The 19056-nt window shown below is 34.8% G+C and overlaps 1 protein-coding gene across 1 annotated transcript in view; it reads right to left on the minus strand.

The window, feature by feature from the left end:
- Window positions 1–19056, minus strand: part of LOC110455496 (zinc finger protein GLIS2-like) — a 54848-nt gene that overhangs the window by 28639 nt on the left and 7153 nt on the right. Inside the window, exon 2 of the mRNA XM_021505666.1 lies at window positions 2850–2980. The gene's annotated coding sequence lies outside the window, so the exon portion shown is untranslated. The remainder of the gene's footprint in view (window positions 1–2849; window positions 2981–19056) is intronic.

The raw sequence follows: 19056 nt of genomic DNA on the forward strand, positions 1-19056 counted from the left end.
CATAACTGTGTAATGTCAAATAAATTACCTCACATTATAGATGTGTAATATAGCGTAAAGTATAGGTCAAAATTAACTACCTTATTTAACATAACTGTGTAATGTCAAATAAATTACCTCACATTATAGATGTGTAATATAGCGTAAAGTATAGGTCAAAATTAACTACCTTATTTAACATAACTGTGTAATGTCAAATAAATTACCTCACATTATAGATGTGTAATATAGCGTAAAGTATAGGTCAAAATTAACTACCTTATTTAACATAACTGTGTAATGTCAAATAAATTACCTCACATTATAGATGTGTAATATAGCGTAAAGTATAGGTCAAAATTAACTACCTTATTTAACATAACTGTGTAATGTCAAATAAATTACCTCACATTATAGATGTGTAATATAGCGTAAAGTATAGGTCAAAATTAACTACCTTATTTAACATAACTGTGTAATGTCAAATAAATTACCTCACATTATAGATGTGTAATATAGCGTAAAGTATAGGTCAAAATTAACTACCTTATTTAACATAACTGTGTAATGTCAAATAAATTACCTCACATTATAGATGTGTAATATAGCGTAAAGTATAGGTCAAAATTAACTACCTTATTTAACATAACTGTGTAATGTCAAATAAATTACCTCACATTATAGATGTGTAATATAGCGTAAAGTATAGGTCAAAATTAACTACCTTATTTAACATAACTGTGTAATGTCAAATAAATTACCTCACATTATAGATGTGTAATATAGCGTAAAGTATAGGTCAAAATTAACTACCTTATTTAACATAACTGTGTAATGTCAAATAAATTACCTCACATTATAGATGTGTAATATAGCGTAAAGTATAGGTCAAAATTAACTACCTTATTTAACATAACTGTGTAATGTCAAATAAATTACCTCACATTATAGATGTGTAATATAGCGTAAAGTATAGGTCAAAATTAACTACCTTATTTAACATAACTGTGTAATGTCAAATAAATTACCTCACATTATAGATGTGTAATATAGCGTAAAGTATAGGTCAAAATTAACTACCTTATTTAACATAACTGTGTAATGTCAAATAAATTACCTCACATTATAGATGTGTAATATAGCGTAAAGTATAGGTCAAAATTAACTACCTTATTTAACATAACTGTGTAATGTCAAATAAATTACCTCACATTATAGATGTGTAATATAGCGTAAAGTATAGGTCAAAATTAACTACCTTATTTAACATAACTGTGTAATGTCAAATAAATTACCTCACATTATAGATGTGTAATATAGCGTAAAGTATAGGTCAAAATTAACTACCTTATTTAACATAACTGTGTAATGTCAAATAAATTACCTCACATTATAGATGTGTAATATAGCGTAAAGTATAGGTCAAAATTAACTACCTTATTTAACATAACTGTGTAATGTCAAATAAATTACCTCACATTATAGATGTGTAATATAGCGTAAAGTATAGGTCAAAATTAACTACCTTATTTAACATAACTGTGTAATGTCAAATAAATTACCTCACATTATAGATGTGTAATATAGCGTAAAGTATAGGTCAAAATTAACTACCTTATTTAACATAACTGTGTAATGTCAAATAAATTACCTCACATTATAGATGTGTAATATAGCGTAAAGTATAGGTCAAAATTAACTACCTTATTTAACATAACTGTGTAATGTCAAATAAATTACCTCACATTATAGATGTGTAATATAGCGTAAAGTATAGGTCAAAATTAACTACCTTATTTAACATAACTGTGTAATGTCAAATAAATTACCTCACATTATAGATGTGTAATATAGCGTAAAGTATAGGTCAAAATTAACTACCTTATTTAACATAACTGTGTAATGTCAAATAAATTACCTCACATTATAGATGTGTAATATAGCGTAAAGTATAGGTCAAAATTAACTACCTTATTTAACATAACTGTGTAATGTCAAATAAATTACCTCACATTATAGATGTGTAATATAGCGTAAAGTATAGGTCAAAATCAGGATCCACAACATACATTCAGTAGAGCCTACAACCCTAGATGCACAATAGATGCAAGTATAATCAACATAGCACTTGCAGTAGGCAAGATATAGATGAGAGCAATTCTTCTTAACCTTTCATGAAGTATGTAAGAGCAATTCTTCTTAACCAAGTCAATAAAGCGTAAAATACAGGTCAAAATCAGCATCTGCAACATGCATTCAGCAGAGCAAACCTGAAGATACACAATTGATGCAAGTATAATCAACATAGTAATTGTGGAAGGCAAGATGTAGATGAGAGCAATTCTTTTTTAACCAGGTGCATGGATGGACTGTCAGTCCCATTTCTATATCCCCTCCCAACTCGTGGAGCGGGAGATAACAAGCATTCATCCACCTGTCCTTTAACCCTTTCACCCCTTTGCAACTTTAATAGACTCTCTCATATATTGATCTGGATGAATCCATTATGGTCTACAGTGGTGAAAGGGTTAACAGAGACAACTTGTGGTATGGCCACAATGCCCTTTAACAGAAGGTGGTGGTACAATTGTATGTTGGGGTATACTGTACTGTTCCCTTTAGTGGGAACCACTGTTTGTAACATTGCACTGATATATAAAGCACATGTGGTAAAATATACTTTTACAAATATTCTAAATCGGTGAAGACACATACATGTGGTGTACATATGAAATCAACAACATATTCTTAATTTGGTGCTTGAAGTAAAATATATAAAAAGTATGCATTGATGAAAAAAAATTATAAACAGTATTAGGATAAACATGTAGAAAGCTTTTTTGGAAAGTGTTATAAAATATTTGTATTACCTTTTATGATATGTCTACCTCCAGCACTGAAGAGCTCGTAAACCATGGGTGGTTTGTGTAATAGTCTTGTGATACTGTTACACAGGTGATCTCAAATTTATTTCCAGGCCATACGTACACAGGTCTGCAACCTATAGAAAACACACAATAATAGGTGAGGTTTAATTTAGTAAATAATGAAACGTCGTGTTTTGTTACACTCAGTTCTAAAATCTGTTTGCATAATTGATTGGAAAATAAAATTTGTCCCTAACACTGGCACTTAAATTTGTATCTGCGTGTCTTACTGTGGATTCTGTTCAGTGTGTATAAGCTGTACCTGTCAGACTGTTATAATCTTTCCTTTTTCACACCTTTTTTTCAGTATCGAGAAGTACAGTAAAAGATTAAGGTTAGGCTAATATTCATCATGATTATCTGTGACCAGAAATAGATTACATAACTGTCAACCCTCATTGGAAGGGAGACTCCCTCAATTTGACCAAACTTAACTAATCTCCCTCATTCAAGTCAAAACTCACACAAACTTAAAATCTACATCGTGTGGTCATATTATCTCCTAGTTATATAATTACTGCAGAGTGGATGTAATGATCATATGGGTGTGTCTGAATCAGGGTGGATGTAATGATCATACCGGTGTGTCTGAATCAGAGTGGATATAATGATCATATGGGTGTGTCTGGATCAGAATGGATGTAATGATCATATGGGTGTGTCTGAATCAGAGTGGATGTAATGATCATATGGGGGTGTCTGAATCAGAGTGGATAAAATGATCATTTTGGTGTGTCTGAATCAGGGTGGATGTAATGATCATATGGGTGTGTCTGAATCAGGGTGGATGGAATGATCATATGGGTGTGTCTGAATCGGAGTGGATATATTGATCATATGGGTGTGTCTGAATCAGAGTGGATGTAATGATCATATGGGTGTGTCTGAATCAGAGTGGATGTAATGATCATATGGGTGTGTCTGAATCAGAGTGGATGAAATGATCATTTTGGTGTGTCTGAATCAGAGTGGATGTAATGATCATATGGGTGTGTCTGAATCAGAGTGGATGTAATGATCATATGGGTGTGTCTGAATCAGAGTGGATGTAATGATCATTTGGGGGTGTCTGAATCAGAGTGGATGTAATGATCATATGGGTGTGTCTGAATCAGGGCGGATGTAATGATCATATGGGTGTGTCTGAATCAGAGTGGATGTAATGAGCATTTGGGTGTGTCTGAATCAGAGTGGATGTAATGATCATATTGGTGTGTCTGAATCAGAGTGGATGAAATGATCATATAGGTGTGTCTGAATCAGGGTGGATGTAATGATCATATGGGTGTGTCTGAATCAGAGTTGACGTAATGATCATATGGGTGTGTCTGAATCAGTGTGGATGTAATGATCATATGGGTGTGTCTGAATCACAGTGGATGTAATGATCATTTGGGTGTGTCTGAATCAGATTGGATGTAATTATCATATGGGTGTGTCTGAATCAGTGTGGATGTAATGATCATATGGGGGTGTCTAAATCAGGGTGGATGTTATAATCATATGGGTGTGTCTGAATCAGAGCGGATGTTATGATCATATGGGTGTGTCTGAATCAGTGTGGATGTAATGATTATATGGGTGTGTCGTGAATCAGAGTGGATGTAAAGATCATTTGGGTGTGTCTGAATCAGAGTGGATGGAATGATCATTTGGGTGTGTCTGAATCAGGGTGGATGTAAGGATCATCATATGGGTGTGTCTGAATCAGGGTGGATGGAATGATGATATGGGTGTGTCTGAGTCGGAGTGGATATATTGATCATATGGGTGTGTCTGAATCAGAGTGGATATAATGATCATATGGGTGTGTCTGAATCAGTGTGGATATAATGATCATATGGGTGTGTCGTGAATCAGAGTGGATGTAATGATCATTTGGGTGTGTCTGAATCAGGGTGGATGTAAGGATCATCATATGGGTGTGTCTGAATCAGGGTGGATGTATTTGATCATTTGGGTGTGTCTGAATCAGGGTGGATGTAATAATCATATGGGTGTGTCTGAATCAGAGCGGATGTTATGATCATATGGGTGTGTCTAAATCAGTGTGGATGTAATGATCATATGGGTGTGTCTGAATCAGAGTGGATGTAATGATCATATGGGTGTGTCTTAATCAGAGTGGATGAAATGATTATATGGGTGTGTCTGAATCAGGGTGGATGTAAGGATCATATGGGTGTGTCTGAATCAGAGTGGATGTAATGATCATATGGGTGTGTCTGAATCAGAGTGGATGGAATGATCATATGGGTGTGTCTGAATCAGAGTGGATGTAATGCTCATTTGGGTGTGTCTGAATCAGAGTGGATGGAATGATCATTTGGGTGTGTCTGAATCAGGGTGGATGTAATGATCCTATGGGTGTGTCTGAATCAGGGTGGATGTAATGATCATATGGGTGTGTCTGAATCAGGGTGGATGAAATGATCATATGGGTGGGTCTGAATCAGGGTGGATGTTATGATCATATGGGTGTGTCTGAATCAGAGTGGATGTCATGATCCTATGGGTGTGTCTGAAACAGGGTAGATGTAATGATCATATGGGTGTGTCTGAATCAGGGTGGATGTAATAATCATATGGGTGTGTCTGAATCAGAGTGGATGTTATGATCCTATGGGTGTGTCTGAAACAGGGTGGATGTAATGATCATATGGGTGTGTCTGAATCAGAGTGGATGTAATGATCCTATGGGTGTGTCTGAAACAGGGTAGATGTAATGATCATATGGGTGTGTCTGAATCAGAGTGGATGTTATGATCTTATGGGTGTGTCTGAATCAGAGTGGATGTCATGATCCTATGGGTGTGTCTGAAACAGGGAGTGGATGTAATGATCATATGGGTGTGTCTGAATCAGTGTGGATGTAATGATCATATGGGGTGTCTGAATCAGGGTGGATGTAATAATCATATGGGTGTGTCAATTAGGGTGGATGTAATGATCATATGGGTGTGTCAATTAGTGTGGATGAAATGAGCATATGGGTGTGTCTGAATCAGTGTGGATATAATGATCATATGGGTTTGTCTGAATCAGGGTGGATGTAATGATCATATGGGTGTGTCCGAATCAGGGTGGATGTAATGATCATATGGTCATGTTTGAATCAGGGTGGATGTAATGATCATATGGGTGTGTCTGAATCAGAGTGGATGTAATGATCATATGGGTGTGTCTGAATCAGAGTGGATGTAATGATCATATGGGTGTGTCTGAATCAGAGTGGATGTAATGATCATATGGGTATGTCTGAATCAAATGAATGCTTTTTGAAATTATTTTGATGCAGGAAAAGGGAAAGATTAATTGAGCAAAGCAGTTAATTTTAGTCACAATGCATGCACATTCTCCCTCATTGGAAATGTGGAATGAGGTTTTATATGTAAATCTCCCTCATTGAAGGTTTAAGAGGTTGACACTTACATGTATGAAAATACTGAATATGTATGGTGCTACAACTCTAGTTTTCTAAGCTATTTAAATGTTTTGTACAGTTAAAAACTCCTGGAATAATTTTGCTTCTCAATCCATAGTTGCCCCAACTTCAGACAAACTAGGCCATTCCAAAAGACTAACATGTATAAAATCAGTCAATTGTTGATGGCAGAATAAATATGTGTTAAACATGTCAAAGAAAAACAGTATACAAAGGGCTATAACTCTGTATATATAATGGGACTTTCAGATCAATGTGACACTCTACCATCCTAATATCACATTATTGTGCAATTGTGGCAGTGTGTACATGAGAATGATGAAGTACCCATAACCCAATATCGGTACACAACACTCTGCCATCCAAAGAGCGCATCCTCGATACTCCAGGGGCTACGCTCACTTTCGCTCTCTGAACCCCTGGAATATATATAAGTCATAGCAAAACTTATATACACTCTGTCATCCAAAGATGTCCTTGTATACAAAAATATGGTTTTTCCAGGTAAAATAGAACTGAAGATATGACCCGGACAAACATTTTCAAAAGTGAAGTTCAAAGGTCAAGTCATAGGTCAAAGTGACCTAATTCTTGCTCTCTGCACTCTGCCATGTTGTTGAACACCTAATCTGGTTACTCCCGATGAAATAGCATAGAAGATGTGTCCTGGACAAACTTCTCGGTCGGAAGGCAGAAGGACAGAAGGACCGAAGGAGAACAAACCTAGAATCCCAACCCCCCCGGGAACCGTTGGGGGATTAATAACATAACTAAGGCCAGACAAAAAATATTTGTACTTCCTGTAACATGTTGGAAAAATCTAGGGTAAGTAGGTGGGTAACAAATTTTATTTTAACAAGTAATTCTATATGGTTCATATAGGAGAGTCTTCTGATCCTGACAGTGCTTCTTTCAAACTTGCCTTCAAAAGTTTGGGGTAGGCACAAAAAATTATGGTAGATATAGGGTTACCGGAAACATGAAATATATTTTGTTTGGCCTTAATTGGCCCGCTAAAATTTGAGCTTAAGTTTGAAAGGGGTTTTCAAAATGATGAAATTGTTCAAGTTTTTAACATAATGTCTCCTAGATCAAAATGGAAAGTTAAAAGAAACTGTCTTCGCTTTCCACATATAATTGTAAGTACACTCAGCTTGACACATGTCACTGTTGTACAAACCACTTAAGTTACAGGGCATTATACACATGTACATTATATATATGTACATAACAATACACTTCAAATTAAGTAAGTGCAAATACTTCATGAAAACCGACATAATAGCATGGGAAATTGATTGAGATATTTAAACGGGAAGCAGAGTCTATAGCAATCAACATGACCAATACACATCCATAGCCTAAAGGCAAACAAAGGTACGCATGTATGCAGAATTGATTTCTTTTCTTCATGACACCCTTCTCCTTTTGGAAAAAAAAATCATCTTGCGAGCACTTTACATTTAATTATGAAAAATGTTTTGTAGACACTCTAAACACCATGCGATATTATCTTATTTAAAGCCAGAGGTAAATAATACCATTGCAAGAACAATCTAGAAAATGTTTATATAACAAAATCAAGATCGAAGATATTGGTAAGATGTAGCACCTTTTTCACTCAAGCATAAATTGAGTATTGGACGAGCCACAACAGGATCTGAGTACACAAAAAGCTGCACATAATTTATTTTCCTTCTCCTATTTGTCGACATTTTATATTCATTCTTTTCCATACAAAATTGCCAGGTACCGTCATGTAAAAAATGTGTTTGAGACTGCACCTGTGTATGCTCAACACGTATTATTATGTCTGTCAGCCATGACAGCGACATAGCAAGGTAACACTGCTATGTTGATTACATCTCAGGTAAACTACTTGATTATAAATCAGGTACAACGTTTTTCAGATTTTAAATATCACGAAAATTACATTCAACATTATGTTTCATTTAGTAGTTTATTTAGGCAGCTTTAGAAATCACTTCATATTATAATTGCATGCATGTCCACAATCCGTCGTTTAAGAAAGGAAATCTTCATTTCATATTTGAATATCCCAAGAAATTATTGAAAGCTCAACCATAATAAAATTCATCAATTATGATCAACATGAATGCAATTATAAATTCAATATTGGTTAAACCAATCTGGAATTTAATCAAAACCCAATGCCCTTTTATCAGGTATGATCGTTAAGTACATTTCTACCATATATATATATATATATGTATATAAGATGCCCAAAGGCCTTAGCGGTCACTTTAGTTTGAGTTTGAGATGTGAAGTGGAAATAATAAATTTGTAAAAAAACATGTATTATTTATTGTGTCACCAAAAAAATCATTAAAGCCTTTTCAAATGAAATATTTCGGTATTATACGAAACTGGACTGGGACATTATCACCGGCAATGCAACCAGGTCCTGAATTGGTTAGAATGTCCGTCTAGAGTTCGAAATAAGATCACAGGTTTGAAATCCGGTCTGGCCGTTGCATTTTGCTTTCTCCTGTTTCAAAATTGGCAAGCTTGCCAATCCTTGTTTCAAGTACTGAGTGAATGCTTGGCAAGGAGATACTCGAACCTGGGTTGTTAATAATGGTGTCTTTAGGGGTGAAAAAGGAGGGAGGAATGTAGCTTAATTGGTCTGGGGCAATTGCCAGCGACCAGGTACCTCAATTGGTAAGAGCATCTGGTTAGAGACGGGAAGGTCAGGGTTTTGAGTCTTTGCAGTTCTCTTTCTCTTGTTACATAAGATTTAGTACATTTTGTCTTTTAACAAATCTGTCCCCTTTGGGCCCAAAGGTTGGTAAGGATCTCTCTTTCTGATACCATCTAATCTCCATTCCATCTTAATTATTCCAACCAAGTTTTAATTAATTGGTTAAGTTCCCTTTGGCCTCTGGGGTTAGGGCAGGAATGCAAATTGTATAATCTGATATCCTCCATTGGATGATTCTTACAGAAATGCTAAAAGTTTACATACGATGCACAAAAAGTACGATGCATATCAAAATAGCCTAGGTAAATAAAAACATTTTTCCTGTTGATACTTTTTTAGTTTTTGTATTTCTTCAAATGCCTTGTATCCAATACACAGAAACAACACATTCAATAATAATATATCATCGTATAGACAAAATAGTGTAGCAAAGCTTGACAGGGTCTATCAACTGTGGCCTAAGGTAGTTCAGTCGGTTAGAGCATCCATCTGGAGGTCAGGGGTCTCAGGGGTCTCAGGTGCTATCCAGGTCTGCAATGCCCTAATGCTTTTAACCATTGTTTCAAGTATTGTGTGTGCTCATCATGACAAGAAGTTGTTTTCAGGTGCGCAGACTTAGAAGAAGGATGGAGAAGTGTAGTGTAAATGGAGCTAGGTTGATTGCTGGTAACCAGATAGTTTAGTCTGTTGGGATATCTGTTTAAATATTTGGACATCCCAGGATCTAATACTGGTCTGACCCCTTAGCATTTTCCATCTCCTATTATAAAACCATACCAAAGACTCTACGGTGCAGAATCTGATAAATCGCTGTTACAGGTGATCATTACACCCATTAGACGTCATTAAATTGTGTTGTAGTGTTCTGAGAAATGAGGTCCTGATCATCAATAATATCTGTTAAGGGATTCTAATGAGATTTGTTGTTAACTCATTCACCCCTGAAATTTCATTATGAACTATTCCAACCTTTGAACTGGAAGAGCTCAAATGTGTCTTTAGGGGTGAATGAGTTGACAATGTCCGTTCAGCCATATGCCATATGATGTCTTATTTTTGATTTATTACGATACAGAGTGGATCCAAAGGATGCACGGTATGTTCTACCGCTCAAAGGATATGCTTACTTATATAAAGTTGTGTCTGTATACATTTGCTTGTGTACCTGTATATTTGGCTGTGATTGTAACGTATTACAGAAGGTGATTGCAACTATTGGCTAAGAGTGATATATAGGTATACTTTGACCCTGCATGTCATTGTATATTATATTCAAATGGGAGCCAGTCACTTGAGCTCTGCTGAAGTAAATTCCCATCCTATTTTAGTACACTGTTCCTCTTTGGGTCAGCCAATTTAATTAAATTAGTAAACTACCATTAGAGTTGCAACGATATGTATTAACCTCATAATATATGTTGCAGTACAATGCTGACACAATACGATATGTATCACGATTAGGGCTATAACGATACACCGCAGTGCACCGAAAACCGCGCTAAATTGCTTCCATTCGGTGTACGCTATGTTTTTTCCGTGTTTCGGATCGGTTCGGTTTTTAGTATTACCTGACTTCTGGAATTTAACCATACATGTGTAACGTAAAATTTGATTGGCTCGTATAATAAAAGCTGTGCAACAGTTGTTGCTGTTACAAAACTTTGCATAAACAAGCATGCAACATGGCGGAGCTTCAATTAAAAAACCCTCCCGCTTCCCTTTTCGCACGCCTGTTTTGCAGCATTTTGGATTCCGGCTAAATGTCCCCGATTGAAAATCACTCTCCACTTGCCGCATATGTTCTGTCGATGTAAGTTTAAAGTCAGGGAACAAATACAAAACATTTTTTTCGACTTACCTCTTAATATTTACTTGAGTTGTTGACATCCTGTATCGTATCAAAATGTATCGTATCGTGGGTAGATATCGTGATACGTATCGTATCGTGGCATATTAGGTGTATCGTTACAGCCCTAATCAAGATACAAATATCTCCTTGAAAGGTCGACTTCCTAATGTTTGAGAGCAGGATTTTATTGAGTTTTGTCATTTACTTCAATAGTAAATACTATTGAAATATATTTATGTATAGTTTCTAGCACTTTTGGGTAGAGACTGCACAGCGGACCACACCCTTTATAACTAAGGATTCAAAAAATATAAGTACACTTTTTTTAAAGTTTGATAAAAATTGATTGATAATAATTTAAGTTACTGTTAGTGTATCACAATACAGGCAAACAAAACAATTTGATACGATACACAAGAATGTATCGCGATATGTGTCCTAACTAACCATCATATCTAAAACATAAATTTAAGTCACTATAAGATTAATTAAGTAAAAGGCTTTTGTTGTAGCTTTTGAAAAATACTTTTTAAGAAGAGCTTGCCTGTGAGCAACATCTATGAGGTCATTTAAATCAAGGTTGTACATGTGGTCATGGTTAAACATCGCACAGTACTGGGTCAAAGGGTAGGGTGTAAGAATTGAGGGCTGAAATGATATATTCCATAACTATGTGATACTTTATCATAAACGTCTATGGGTATTATTTAAAACTTGGTGGTAAAAATGGAAACACATTTACATAGATTAGTTAACCTTAGTAGTACACTCTCTTGTTTTGGGTCCTCTAGATGTTAATGAACTTCATACATTTGATAAACATAAATTTAATTCTGTATCTGTTAAATGGTAAAGGCATCAATTAACCCACACTATACACGTTGTAATTGTGTGACGTTAGTGCCCAACATCAGGCCATTGAACAGAGGACATTCAGGACAATATACATTTATCGCTCTTGTGGTAGCGAAACACAATTCTTTGTCCCTCCATTTCAGATTAATCATGTTTCACTACCATAAGAGCTATAAATATAAATTCTGTAATGCCGAAATACAACAAAAACACAATAGTAAAGATGATCAGGTTGAAGTACAAACGTTGTTGTCTGTGCTTCATGCAGTCACTCAGAACTGGGTTGTGGTGCCTCTCGCCCAATCTTCTAGAGAAATCCAATGAAGGGAAATATGACCAGGGTAACTCAAGTGTGTGAGGGCGACACTACGTTTTATTACCCCGTCATGTGATCAGTATAGTAATCCAATTTGTTATCCTGTTATATAGACGAGGTATATTATAATTTGATTTTAATTCTTTTGTTAGGAATTGAACCTGAGATCTGTTGTTTACATAGTCTGATTGATTATTATTATTCTTTTATACCACCAATAAAGAATTATAATTAAATGGAAACCATTCGCTGTTGTGATGTTTGAAAAACTTGATGCCACAACAGATGCCAAAATAAACAAAACAAGAAAGCTATTGGGCTTGTATCAGTACGTTCACTAAACTGTTTTAATCTGAGGTTTAGACCGTAAAATGAAAATAGTTCCTATAATTTAATACCTTGATGGCAACTCACAATTTTACGAAAGGATTATTTGTACTAATTTTTAACACATTTGATCCTTGTGACTTTTCATTTGGCTCAAGGTAACTTTAATATCTGGATAGTCTTAACTTTCACCAAAGCAAACTATAGACAATACGTATTGGAAATCCAGACCTCATGGTTCTTATGAAGGATGTTTTGAAGTTTTCAACACACCTAACCCCTTCGACCTTGATTTTAGCTCAGTGCAACTGTCACACATTTGAACGTGATACATTTTATCTTCTACACAGTGAAAGTGAAAATTATCACTTTTATCCAATCAGCTAAAAATTGAAGTGAAAATGAACTTTTTTCAATTCAGCTAAAAATTATGTTATTAATATAAACATCTACCTTAACCTGGTATTTTTAATTACTATTTAAATGTAGACAGGTGGAAAAAAATCAAAATACTATGAGCCTCAGGTGTACAAATGTACCCAGTAGACATTTAAATTTTAGTGCCAGATTTTTTTTTAGTAATGTACTTTAAATTAGTTTAGGTCATTATGATAATCTTCTGTTATCATAATCTATTTATCCACCTGTCATATTGGTGCCCACTAAATGTGGTATAGCAGAAATTCCAACCCTGCGAAGCTGATATCTGACGTAAAATATACCTGAATACATTATAAGTTTAATCTAAATAGAAAATGCTAATTGTGTCCGTCAATTGTGACATGATTTTATTGTAGTACTATGAAACAATGCTTCGTTAGTGGGCCCGAGCACATGCTGATTAGCAATGTACCTATACCCTTTTACATCAGTAGGAAACCCGTAATCAACGTAGCAGCCTTATTATAAGGCTAAATAAAAGAAAGACTGATAGTCGAAAGATACCTTAGACGGGGCAGTCAACCTAGTAATATAGACCGGTTACAGAACATTAAACCTCAGACCTACATTGACATAAGTCTGGTTATCTCACAAAATATCTAAATATTCTTCACAACAGATTTAAAGAAATATTCTTACAATACATGATTAAAATTTAAATTTTTTGAAAATAACATAACTTGGTATTATTTTATTTTTTTATATTCACTGCTGAATAGAATTAACATTTAGTGACACTATTGATGAAGATTTTATTTTACGAAAGAATTACAGTCCAACCTAACCAGTTGAACGTGTTTTTAGCATACATGGTTAAAGATACAAATATACATATAGGGTATCCTAAAACTAGGTCTAAGACTGTTCGATCAACTACTTTGTTACAAAGCATATTAATTGTATTTTATGAAGTATTCAAATTCTTTGACAGTTTCGTTGCGTCTTTTTGAGATACTGGAACAACGCCATACCTCCCACAAGGCATTAACATCTCCCCTGCGACTGTCCTCGAGGCCAAATCCGGGAGATCTAATTTACAACCAGGTACAAGTAATCTATGCCCTTAAATGCTGTATAATGGTTCCACTGCATTAAAACGAGTTTCATAAGATCGTTATAATCAAGTAGAATCGTCTCATCTGAAGATTATGTACACATGATCTGCTTTATCTTACCACTATCTTCTCATTTCATTTAATTCTTTTTTTCTCTCCCTCTCTCTGACAACAAAAATAGAACTTTTTTCTTTCTTTTCAATTTAAAGGTCCTTTGAAGCTTGGGGGTTCAAATTAGCCTAGCTGAGCCATGCATACTGTGATCTTTGATTCTAATGTTTATATCCTATAAAGGTACATTTTGGTCCTAAAGCATATTTATTTTTCTTTATTTATAGTCACTATCAGTGTATTATAAACATATAAGATGTTTTTAATGTTTAAAAGAGACTACTTAACATTTAATTTCACATCTGATAATTTATATATAAAAATGAGCCAGTAAAAATTAACTGCAATAGAAGTAACCGTATATTCTTTGAATTAGTAGCTTCTTGAACGAATATTTGTAACGCATGCATATTTCAATTTTATTGTGGCTGCAAAATTAAACCTCGCAGTATAACTATGCATGATAAACATGTAGAACATTAACGCTATTTTAACAGATATAAATGTCATCAAATACAAGTGATTTTTTCGAGTATTTGTAACCCGATGATTACGAGGATGTTATTATTATAGAGTACAAAAAACAGAATAGATCACATTGTCTAGTACCATCAAACACTAATATTCTGTTGACATATGTTTTTGCTGAAATGCAAATTCAAGGCATTGGCAGTCACACAGGTTTTTTCATTCACTTGAACAACCTTCAATTTTAACATCAGCAGTTTTTCTGCATTAGCTACATACTAAATAAATATCATGACTCTTATAAGAATTTGTACTTTGTACACAATAATTTGATCTTGTGAATGTTACCTTTTTTATCTGACCTTGACATTTTGACACATTTGAACTTACCACATTCACATCTTCATTTTCTCAATAAAAAAACGTGTCATAAAGACCCGTATATTTTTGGATGGTATACTGTAAGCACATAAACACTACAGCATATGTACACCCCTGTCATAACCCCGACTCATCTATGGGAGGGCTTTGCGGACATATGTATAGATTGTATAAATCATCCCATTATTGCTATCATTTATTGAATACAATATTAGTGTGTTACCCCATATGTTGAAACACTATATATAGAGTAATAAGATACACAATAAATTACAGACCTGTTTTAAATTCTACACGTCTATTACTTTAAAAACTATTTAATTTTACAGCGGAGATGTTAATTGCTATAACCTCTTACCTAAAAACAGTATTTAAGTCAAAATGTGACTTTCTGTATGAAGATAGTAATCCATGTAAGACTATACCCAAATACCTTTATCAGATCAGCAAACAATTCAGATCAGATGGAAATACAGTTTCTTTTTAAACATTTAAAAGACCTTGAATGTATTTTCCTTAATTATTTAAAAATTGGCCATGACTTTGCAAAAATGCCGACCAACACTACCTGAAAAGTACACTTGAACAGCAACATCTTAAAGTAACGAGTACATCAGCTTAACATTTCTGAAACTAATATTCTTTTACGTCAAAGACCTTGAAACTTAATTCCGTAATTATTCCAAAAACATTCCTACCACTTAGTAATATAAGTAATTATCAAGCACAACCTTACACATCGTGTATTAATTGTGTGACATATATATATGGTTTTAACTTTGACGAAAACATATATTCAATTTTTATGAATTTCATTTTTTTTCTTCTGTAACTTAAAACTATATCTTATTTAAAATGTCTGTGATTACAAGAATATGAAGGTGATTGTTATTGCTATCCTTTAGAACTCTGTGGCTTTGATCAAGTATTAATTGATACGCCTTTCCAAATTTCATTTAAGAAATCAATAAAATCACATGACACTGCAAAACATAATTTAAACATTTTTTTTTTTACCTTGTAAAAGTAAGTCTATTTTGTTATTTCACAGGAACATATTTTAAAGAACTGGTTTGTACCATTTTGGCCGGAAAAATTACAGTTGTGGGATCGCACAACGTTACACGATGTGCGGTGTGCGCATGATGTGTGCACGGTGTGTGAACGGTGTGTGCACGATGGGCGAACAATAAAAAGCTGGACGATCATTGCTTGCGCACATCTGTGCGCACGATAGACGGACGTTGTGCGATAACAATCGTGGTTGGTGTAAATTGAGGAATGCCTTAATAATTTATACGGTTTCATGTTTAAACATATAAACTTGATGTTAGCTTATGTTTCTATATTCTAGCAACATCTATAAACTTATCTTTCTGTCTATACATTCTTATATTTAGAAATTGTGTTTTCTGTGTTTTTAAACAAACTTAATCGACACATGTAAAATTACTACACAATCCCGTATACAGGTAAACATAACCTCTTTGTACATGTACCTGGACCGTAGTTTTCTCCCCGCCTGGGGCACTTACGTAACTCGTCGGGTAAGGCCGGGGGTGTGAAAATCCAGGTGAAGGGGAGCTATAGGCAAACGAATGCAAATAACAAATACTATTCATTACGGTCAAACGGTATCGCATATCAGCTCTGTGTGTCAGGCACTGGTCAGGTAAAACTCCGGACACTCATCAAATTGTTATTTACCTGTTCTGTTACCTTGGAGCCAAACCCATTCTTGACAGCCTAACGGTCGCTGTAATACTGTGTAACACGCTTTGTGAAATTGTATAATCTTGATTATTGTGATGAGAAATTACAGATATATACACAGTGTACATTATCGCATACAAGCCTTCCGTATTTTTGTCATTCCGTAATTTTGATCTACAAATGATACCAAATCGCACAGTTGTGCGGAGAGAAGCGCACAACGGGGCGAACGATTGCTAAATCGCACAGTTGTGCGCACCATGTGTGAACGATGTGCGGACGGTGTGTGAACGATGTATGCACGGTGTGCGCACGCTATTTTTGGTGCGTTGTGCGATCCCACAACTGTAGGAAGACAGTTATTACCTTTTTAACTCCATCAGAATTTTTGTTAAAAACTTCAGACTTGAACAACATGTTTAACATAATGATACAGGTGGGTTTTATTTTTAAATAAAAGAAATAAACAAGAGGCTTATTTGAGCAATCATTAAAAATGTTCTCAATAAAAGTTTTGCAAATACTTCCATATATATTGAGTATCCTTTGCTTAAGGATTTTCCAGAATAAAGAACATTTTATACAACTCTATTCCAGCATGCAACTAGTCAAATATAATCACCCAATTGCTTAGGCCTCCTGGTAATGCAGAAGAAGTTTTTTTTAAAGGATTTAGCATGTTTGACCATGGAAGTAGGTCAAGGTCATTTATTTTGGGGAAACTTTATACACTCCATGCCAGAAACCTACTTGCCAACTATCATTGCCCTGGGGCTCCTGGTTAGTCAAAGGAAGCTGCCTAAAAGTTTTATATATTTGATGCATATGGCCTTGAAAGTAAGTGAATGTCATTTATTTGAGGAAAGCTAATAGCACTCCATAAGGTACCTACTGGTCAAGTATCATTGCTCTTTGCCTCCTGGTTATTCAGAAGTTGTTTAAAGGTTAACACATTTGACCTTTGTGATCTTTAAAAAGTAGGTCAAGGTTACTTATTTGAGGACAGTTTATAGCACTTCATGCCAGGTACCTACTGACAAAATATTGTTACTCTTGGCTTCCTGATTATTCAGAAGAAGTTATTAAAAGGTTTCAACATATTTGACCCCTGTGGCCTTGAAAGTAGGTCAAGGTAATTATTTAAGGATATTTTGTAGCACTCTGTCCCAGGTACATGTACCTACTGGCCAAATATCCTTGCTCTAGGCCTGTTGTTTAAATATTTCAGAAGAAGCTGTTCAAAATGTATTTTACTCCTTCAAACCCTGTAACCTTCAAAGTTTGTCAAATTCATTTATTGGTTGAGCTTGACATCCATTCATTCCAGCATTCTGCTGATCAAGTATCATCAGTCTCTTACATTTGGTTATTCAGAAAAAACCATGGTGACCTTGAATGTGGGTCAAGGTCATTTACTTGAACTGATAGCCATTCATCCCAGCATGCTTCTGATGAAATATCACCAGCATTGGACCTTTAGTCATTCGGAAGAAATGAATGGTGGGAAAAAGAAGAATATGGTATATAGAAGTCCTCTCATGATAATGAAAAGTAAATAAATAAAGGAGAGAAGCATCTCTTGGATCCAAGTTTCCATAACTGTATTGATAATTGTGCTGACTTGTGCTGACTTGTGCTGCCAGAGCCCAGCTATTTGGTGATTGGTGGAGTAGCAATCATGTTTATTTGCTATTCAGAAGAAATTGTTTCAATGTTCTAACAAATTTGACCCCTGCAACCTTGAATTTAGGTCAAGGACATTTATTTACACCAATTAAAGTTGATAGCCTTATATCCTAGCAAGCATGCTCACTAAGATATCATCACCTTAACTTGCCTTTATTTAGAAGTCTTTTGTTATTTTAAAGCAGTTGTCTGAAGTTAAAAGTTGACATTTGCCATGTATATAAAAAAAAAATAACGTCATTTACATAGTCAACAACAAACATCAGTTTTGAAGAGTTTTTGTAACCTTAAAAGTGATCTAAATTAAAGCTACAGGCAAAATATCAGTATCTATGATTAAAATTCATTCAAAAGACCGTTATTTTTTTTTTAACATTTCACCCCTGTGATTGAAAGTCGAACAAAGTCATTATGTTGAACACATTGTATAGCCTTTCATCTCAGGATGCAACTTGCAAAGTATAAACATCCTGGGACCCATAGTTATTCAGAAGAGGTTGTTTAAAGATTTTAAACAAAATTTGACCCCTGTGACCTTGAATATAAGTAAAAGTCATTCACTTTAACAAACAAAGTAGTCCTTGATCCCAGCATATGCTACTGACTAAATATCAACATCCTGAGCCTTTTGGTTATTCAGAACAAGTTGTTGAAATATTTTGAACATATTTGCTCCTTGTGACCTTGAATATGATTCAAGGTCATACATTTATACAAACTTGGTAGCCCTTGATCCTAGTATGCTACTGACTAAATATCATCACCCTGGGCATTTTGGTTA

The sequence above is a fragment of the Mizuhopecten yessoensis genome, unplaced genomic scaffold (assembly GCF_002113885.1).
Source record: "Mizuhopecten yessoensis strain PY_sf001 unplaced genomic scaffold, ASM211388v2 scaffold8233, whole genome shotgun sequence".
Taxonomy (NCBI): domain Eukaryota; kingdom Metazoa; phylum Mollusca; class Bivalvia; order Pectinida; family Pectinidae; genus Mizuhopecten; species Mizuhopecten yessoensis.